We start from the raw sequence: 7,769 nt of genomic DNA on the forward strand, positions 1-7,769 counted from the left end.
CTTCATCAAGATCATTAACAAGAGATTAGATAGGAGATAAGAGATTAGAGATTAGAGGAACTGGCACCAACATGGAGATTGTTGGGCTTAGCAGAGACAAGGGCAAAAGGGTCAGTAACAGAATAAGCAAAAGAGATGACATTAGAAGAAGAGGAGGGACCAGCACTTCGTTGTTCTTCATTAGCAGCTCGAATGGTTTGAGCAAGTGCTCTTTCTTCAAACTGAAGTATGCCAAAGAGAGATTCAAGATCAATTTCTTGAATCTTCTTAGTGGTACGATGTAACAACCGTCTTAGAAATGTAGTAAACAAAATCCACAAATTTTATCTAAGTTCTTGACGTGCTTTAGACTTAAGATATATGCTCACATGAAGGTCAATTCAATCTTAAATCTTTAATTATAAGACGAGTTTATGATTTATTATGATAAAATACTAGATTTCGAGTCTTAAATGATCGTATTTAAGGAAGTTCTAGTCCAAAAATGTTCGCAAATAGTCATTACATTTATTAGATTTATTTAATATTGGAAAACTATAAATAGATTCTCCTAGAGAGAGAAACCCCATTTCTTCATCTTCTCCATCTCACCTCTCTCTCTCTCTAAAACACATAGTTGTAGCCTCCATACACATACAAAAATTCATCTCTTGATTTTGGGTTGTTAAACCAAAATTATTTGTACTTTTAGCTTCCTTGTGATAATCAAAACATACTTCTAGCAACAAATTTCAGGTAACAACAACAAATTTTGAGTTTTTGATCAAATTAAAAGTGTACTTTTTCAAGTTTATGTTCTTGATGATTTGGTCCAATTTTGATATGAAAAACGTGTTAATAGTTAATGGGTTTGTGTCTAAATGTGTTTAACATCATTTTTATGAACAACTTTGGGTCATAACTTGCTTTAATCTACAAAACCCAATTTTGAAAATAAGGGAAAACTTGTTCTTGATGTGCCATCCCTTAATCATGTTATAGATGGTCATGAAAGCGTTAAAAGTGTTAATGGTTAGTGTTATTATGTATATGTGTACTAGTTTGATGTTCTAACAAGTCCCGGAAACGATCTAGACATTCGTATATTGATTAAAACCTTGTTTCAGCCATATTGGGTCCTAGAACGATCTCCCTAGGACGATATTGAGCCCAAGATCGTCCTGGGCAGACCCCTTGATTCTTGGTTCTTGCTCGTTTGTTCTTGTGTGATGTTGTGATGTGTTGGTACGTTTAATGGGTAACCGATCCTTTAGATTGGTTTAGCTCAAACACTTGATCATGAAACGATCTTGTGACTTGTTCATGTCTTAAAAAAAATGAAACGATCTTGAGCTCATTAGTAACTGAAACGATCTTGAGCAATGTAAATTGAAACGATCTTAAGCTAGACATCTAAGACGATCTTGACCCCCTTGCACCTAAAACGATCTTGACCCCCCGTGTACCTAAAATGATCTTGACCCCTTGTAAGCTAAGACAATCTTGAGGAGCATCCAGGACGATCCTGGCTAGCCAGTGGGACGATCTTGGCTAGCCAGAGGGACGATCTTGCCTTCCAAACCCTAGAACGACTTTGTTCATTCCTTAAATAACTAGAGCTTATTCTATATCACACCACACTTGATCCTTAATCACCTAATCAGTTCATAACAACATTATCACTTGATTAAACACCTCAAAGGCTGATCATTGACACCAAGGCTAGTTCATAATTCGATCTAAGACAACGTACAAAGTGCAAACCCTAATTAAAGTACAATTAAGACATGTTCTATCTTGATCATCAAAGTACGAGTTCTATGACTAATTGAATTGAGATTCTAAGGACTAAAGTTCATTACTAAAGGCACATACAACTCATTATTACGATAAGTACTTATGTGTGAGTTCAAAGATGTTCATGTCGAGTCTAGTTTATGTAAAACACTTTTGAGTCAAAACGTTCAAAGATCTTTAAGGGACCAAATCATCAGTTCAATCAAGGACAACTTAGTGAATAATTAATCACAAGAACTAATACATGTATCCATCTATTCTCAATGATTTGTGATTAGGTTGACATCAAGACATACTTGGATTCAATAGATATATCTTACTTACATTTTGGGGTGAAAGGAATACTACATATGCTTTTATACATGTCGTAACTGCTTTTACTACTCTATGGCTATCTGACTACTTGTTAGATGTTAGTCGATCCTATTAAGGATTATGTGTGCTCGCTTATACATATCAGCCGGTCCTGTTAAGAATTGTGTGTGCTCGCTTATACATGTTAGCCGGTCCTGTTAAGGATTGTGTGTGCTCGCTTATACATATCAGTCGGTCTTGTTGAGGATTGTGTGTGCTCGCTTATACATATCAGCCGGTCCCGTTGAGGATTGTGTGTGCTCGCTTATACATATTAGCCCGTCCTTTGAGGATTGTGTGTGCTCGCTTACTTATGTGCAAGTTGGTCACTAGCCACTACATACTACTTTATACTTGTATTCTATTGACGGCATAAAACGCTTTTATACAACTTGTTTATATACTCAAACCTACGAACTCACCAACCTTTGTGTTGACACGTTTAAGTATTCCTTTCAGGTACTCAAGCTAATCGTGGCTATGATTGGTAGCATGGGACTTTTAGCAGACTGCAGGCTAGGTTTTGAAGTTTGCATGCTCTTGTTATGCTTGTAGGCAATATGCCTAACCGTTTCCCCTTTGTGGGAACTTATCGTACTTTTGATTGCATGTTTGGTTGGAATATATGTGTGGTGACCTATCTTGCTATTTGAACTATGTAATCGACTATTTATGCTTAATTTATGCACTCATTTAGTTTTCCTATGTAACATCCATGTGCGTGTGTGCTATATCTTACATCCCGAGTTTTCCGCTGCTGTCAGGGTGTTACAGATTGGTATGAGAGCCGTGGTTATAGTGAACTAGGTGGTTTTGCCTAGACTATAACTTAGGAACCGCACGTAGCATGCATGATAGGATTTATGTGTGCATTCAATCTCTATGAATCTTATCTATATCTGCGATATTCATGCTATTGTACTCATTCATGCGCAGACCTTAGAACCATGCTACCTTGCCACGTGTACTCATGTTATGGGTATTCGAACTATGAGATGTGATTGAATTTAAATAATGATAATAAGTTAGCGAAATGACGTGTTGTTAGCAAGAAAGTATGGCGATATATCATCACAGAAAAGCCTGATCAACTTTTCGTGTGTGGTATATTTTCTATGGACTTGATGGCAACATGGAGCATGCCTAAGATGGTTGGAGTGGAGTAGCAATCCTGGGATGCTCAATGGGTGTTGGTCGGGTGGAGGGTTAGTCGCTGGTACACCCTGTATACATACCTTTGCCAATACCTGGAGAGCATATCAGTACCGTGAGCCGACCTTGTATTAGATGTACTAGAGGTGTGGAGGGTTAGCCGCTGGTACACCCTGTATACATACACCGCTAGTGCAAGGGATGTAGGTGTTAGATCCGGACCGCACTTTGGCTGTCAAAAGTTAATCGGATTTAAAAGTTAAGTTTAAGTTGAAATGGTTATACTATTCATCTTGCGAACTATTTCTCATGAATTGAATATTCTATTGCGATGTTACTCTGTATTGCATGATTGATATAGATGATAATGTTTACCTTCAGATATAAAGCTTGATTTCTTGAGTTACATGCGATAAAGAAAGTATAAATGTATAGGATTCTAGAAAACTAACACGAGTGTGTTAAGAGTGCGTAATTGACGTCACGAACGACTATTTCCTCATTCTAACGCCGATATCGTTTTTTCCTAATATAGGAAAATGGTGCGAACAAGAGCAAACCCGAATGTCGAAGCTCAAGAAAATGGTGTTGGTCGTGGTAATCCTGGAGGTGGTCGTGGCAACTCGAGAGGAGGTCGTGGGGTTCAACAAGGAAGAGGTCGTGGTAGAGGTCGTGGTGGCCGTGGTGATGACATGGGTTATGTTGAGAACCCTGATTTGGCCACTATCATTGCTGAACAGTTGGCGGTTTCAATACCTACTATTATCGAACAAGTGACTGCCGCAATGGGTGTTGTTCCGAATCAGAACCGAAGAGCACCTGAAGTTGAAGCTGAACCAGTAAGAGTTGCACCGCAACAAGTGAATCAAGAACCAGAAAATGTTGACCCTGAAGTAGAGTTTGTTGGGGAAGGTATGTATGTGGGCCCTAGACCCAGAAGGTTTCCCAGGGATGATGAGTATGCTGTGGAGAGAAGAGGTTGCAGTTACACCGAGTTTAAGAAGTGTGGTCCACCGGATTATAATGGAAGAGGAGGGGCAGGCGTGTTTATGAAGTGGTTGGAGAAGTTGGAAGCAGTCATGGACATAAGTGAATGTCCATCTCATCAGAGAGTAAGATTCACTGGAGGTTCATTCACCGATGATGCACTGTCATGGTGGAACACTTTGTTAGGAGCCCGTGGAAGAACTGCTACTTTCGAAACCCCACGGGATCAGTTTAAAGAGATGATGAAGAACCGCTTTTGTCCACTGAATGAGATGCAAAAGATTGAGCAAGAATTTTGGCACCACACCATGGTGGGATTGGGTCATGCAGAGTATACTAGCAAGTTTCAAGAGTTGGCTAGATTGGTGCCTCATTTGGTGACTTCTGAGTCTAAGTTGATTGAGACATATATCTATGGTCTCATTCCTCAGATTCGCAACACTATGACTGGCATTCCTCCTTACTCGATTGAAGAAGCCATTCGAAGGACCAGTGCCATGACTGATGACTTGGTTAGGGCTGGAACACTGACTAAATCTGGAGAGAAGAAGAGGGACCTTGGTGAACCTAGTAGGAGGAGGGATTTCAGAACTAATAAGAGAGTCAGAGTCGGAAAGGTCTACCACCATGACAGTGAGATGGTCATGACGGTGCGGCAGTGAGATGGTTGGGTGATAGTCATAGAGTGTGATAGGTCACAGGATGTGATCGATCCTAAGGGTAATAGGTCATAGGGTTGATCGGTGATTTGATGATCTACCTGAAGCGCTCCGCCCTTAGCCGTACAGGTTCCGCCCTCGGATTTAAAAATTCGCTGAAATTATATCGAATGACATCTCTAACGAAAGAACATGAAATTTTAAGAACACCTATGTAATTTTTATAATTTATAGATGTACGGTTTTTGAGATAAAATATTCTGAATGAATTAAAAGAATAAAATGATTTATGGAGGAAAGATAAAAAAAATAAGTGGTTGAGATTTGAGGAGAGAAAAGAAAATGAATGGTTGAGATTTAAGGGTATTATAGGTATATTAGTCGATGATATTCAATTTAATGGATCAAAGAAAGGGGTAATTTAGATAAATCAAGATCTTTTTTTAGAAAAATAAAAAGAGGTAAGGGCGCGTTTAGTTTTCCATTTCTAATTTTCTAGAAAATGAAATATTTTCTAAAAAATGAAATATTATCTAGAAAATGAAATAGTTTTCCATCTCTAGAAAACAAATGGATATTTGAAAATGCGTTCAAAACTAGAAAATGGAAAACAATGTGAGGTTTTCAAATTCCGGAAAATGGAAAAGGAAAAGTAGAAAACAATAAAAAATGTGTTTTTTAATTTTTCATAAGGAAGTGGAAAACATTGTTTATGTTTTCATGAAAAAAATTGGAAAACTATAAATTGAACGTGTTTTCCATGTTTTGTTAGAAAACAAAAGTGGAAAACAAGGATGTTTTCCCTATTAAACGCACCCTAGATGCTTTATAAGGTAGTATAGAATAGATATAATAAACTACTCTTTCTTTTTTTAAAATTTTTATTTTTAAAATATTCGAAATACTCTTAACTTTTAACATGATTTCAACCCATACAGTACCAGTGGCGGAGCCAGAATTTTTACACTGGGTTACCGAACATTTTTCATGATACTAATAAGTGTAAATTTTACCTAAAAAATTCAATTACACTAGTGTGGGGTTGCCAATTACCTTAAAACTGAATAAAAACATAGAAATAGTACTAGAAATAAAGAGTTTTATAGAAATTTGTGGGGTTGCCACTACCACCCATACCACCACCATTTCCATCAACCGTCGCTACATTGTACGGGTACCTTTGATTATTTCTTTCTAATTTACATAATATTATTACTTTAATTTGATAGTCCGCTTAAAATTTTTAACATTATACCATTATCATCTCTTTCTACCATTATCATAATTTTAAAGTGATATAGAATCCGCGGATTTACCCGTAAACTTGTATAACCGCGGATGACGGACATGGATCAAATATTTAACCCGTTTATGTATACATGTGAATTTGCGGATCAAGAAAAACCCGCAAGCATGATAATGAAAAAAGAGGTATCCGCAATCTGCGGGTGCCATCCCTACTCTCTTCCCGTTTTGTTACAACCGTAATATTAGGATTTATTTATATCCCCAATTTGTCCCTATCTATATATAATATAGTTTCATTCGTCTAGGGTTTCATTAGCAATTAATTGGTATGTGGTTTCATTCATTCAGTTAATGAATCAAAAATCAAAAGTGGTATCGATCTTACAATTCGTTGATTTCTTTCATTTCAGGTGTAAAATTTGATCTTGAATCGCTCACCGTAATATGTTTTCTGGACCCACCCGCTGTAAGTTATCTGTCTTCTTTTATTTATAAATTTTTTAAGCTTTTTCTGCTCCTGCTAGTTGGATCTGTTCTAGATGATGATGATTGTTGGTGATTTACTTCTGATTTTTAATTATGATTTTTTTGGTGATTTATTTTATAGTTTCAAATCAACCGGTTATTTTGAGGCATTTTACCTACCTTGAATCGTCATCTCGATGGAGCTTAAGGTCAGGAACCTTCTCATGTTGTGGTTAGTAGTACCTTAATTTGGTTTTTTATTTATGCTTTAAAAAATCGGTAAATCAGCTGTCAATGCCTCTGCATAAATGATTAGCATTTCAACTCTATAGTTATATTGCTTTATATATATATTTTTATATCACTCTCATCATAGCAACTGGGCATTTTTGCTTTGAGGATGCAAATAGAAAGGATCCAACTTGTAGCACTCATTGTACGTCTTGTCTTAATTTTGGACTTATTTGGCTGAAGTTAATCAAAATTTATAATAATGTTTATAATCTGATCTTGATTACGCTAGTTATGAGCTACTTTAATATTTCATATTATTTATCTTAAACTCCAAAATGAAATATATGTCCTTATAAAACTCAATATATCATATAGGTCTTCTAGTTTACTTTTTTCTTTTACAATTTTTTCATTCTTCATTTTTAACGTGGTACGTCCAAAATTTTCTTTTAATACTAATGTCATGTTAAACATGATGTCTTTCCACTTCTTTCACAAAGCTCGAAAAAGTTAACTAGTTAATTAAGATGTGAAGTGATATAAATTAATCAAGTTATATGGTACAAACAACACTTTCCAATTAACATACCAACCATAACATCATATTCAACGACCACAGAATAAAAAATCTAGCTCCACCAATGCTTTCCAAGTAATTAGCTTTAGATATAATGAATTAACGACAGGTAATAAGAGACCACAACTAGGGGCGGATGCACTTGGTAAGGACCGGGGGTACTGCAACAAACTAGTGTTTTATGTTTGAAAATATTGGTCCAATTCAATGATGCCCTCAGCCCAATTTTATGGTGCCCTCTTCACTCTGAGAAAAAAACTAGTAAAAATTAAGGGAGATAATGTTTCATTATATGGTAGTCTGTTTTATAGCTCTAT

The 7,769-nt window shown here is 36.4% G+C and overlaps 1 long non-coding RNA gene across 1 annotated transcript; it reads left to right on the forward strand.

Annotated features, from left to right (window-relative positions):
• Positions 1-6,327: 6,327 nt before the first annotated feature.
• LOC122602923 lies at positions 6,328-6,843 on the forward strand. Its single transcript, XR_006324418.1, has 3 exons — positions 6,328-6,502; positions 6,587-6,642; positions 6,784-6,843. It is a non-coding gene; the product is annotated as an uncharacterized LOC122602923 (long non-coding RNA).
• Positions 6,844-7,769: the final 926 nt, after the last annotated feature.

The sequence above is a fragment of the Erigeron canadensis genome, chromosome 6, assembly GCF_010389155.1.
Source record: "Erigeron canadensis isolate Cc75 chromosome 6, C_canadensis_v1, whole genome shotgun sequence".
NCBI classification, from domain to species: Eukaryota; Viridiplantae; Streptophyta; class Magnoliopsida; order Asterales; family Asteraceae; genus Erigeron; species Erigeron canadensis.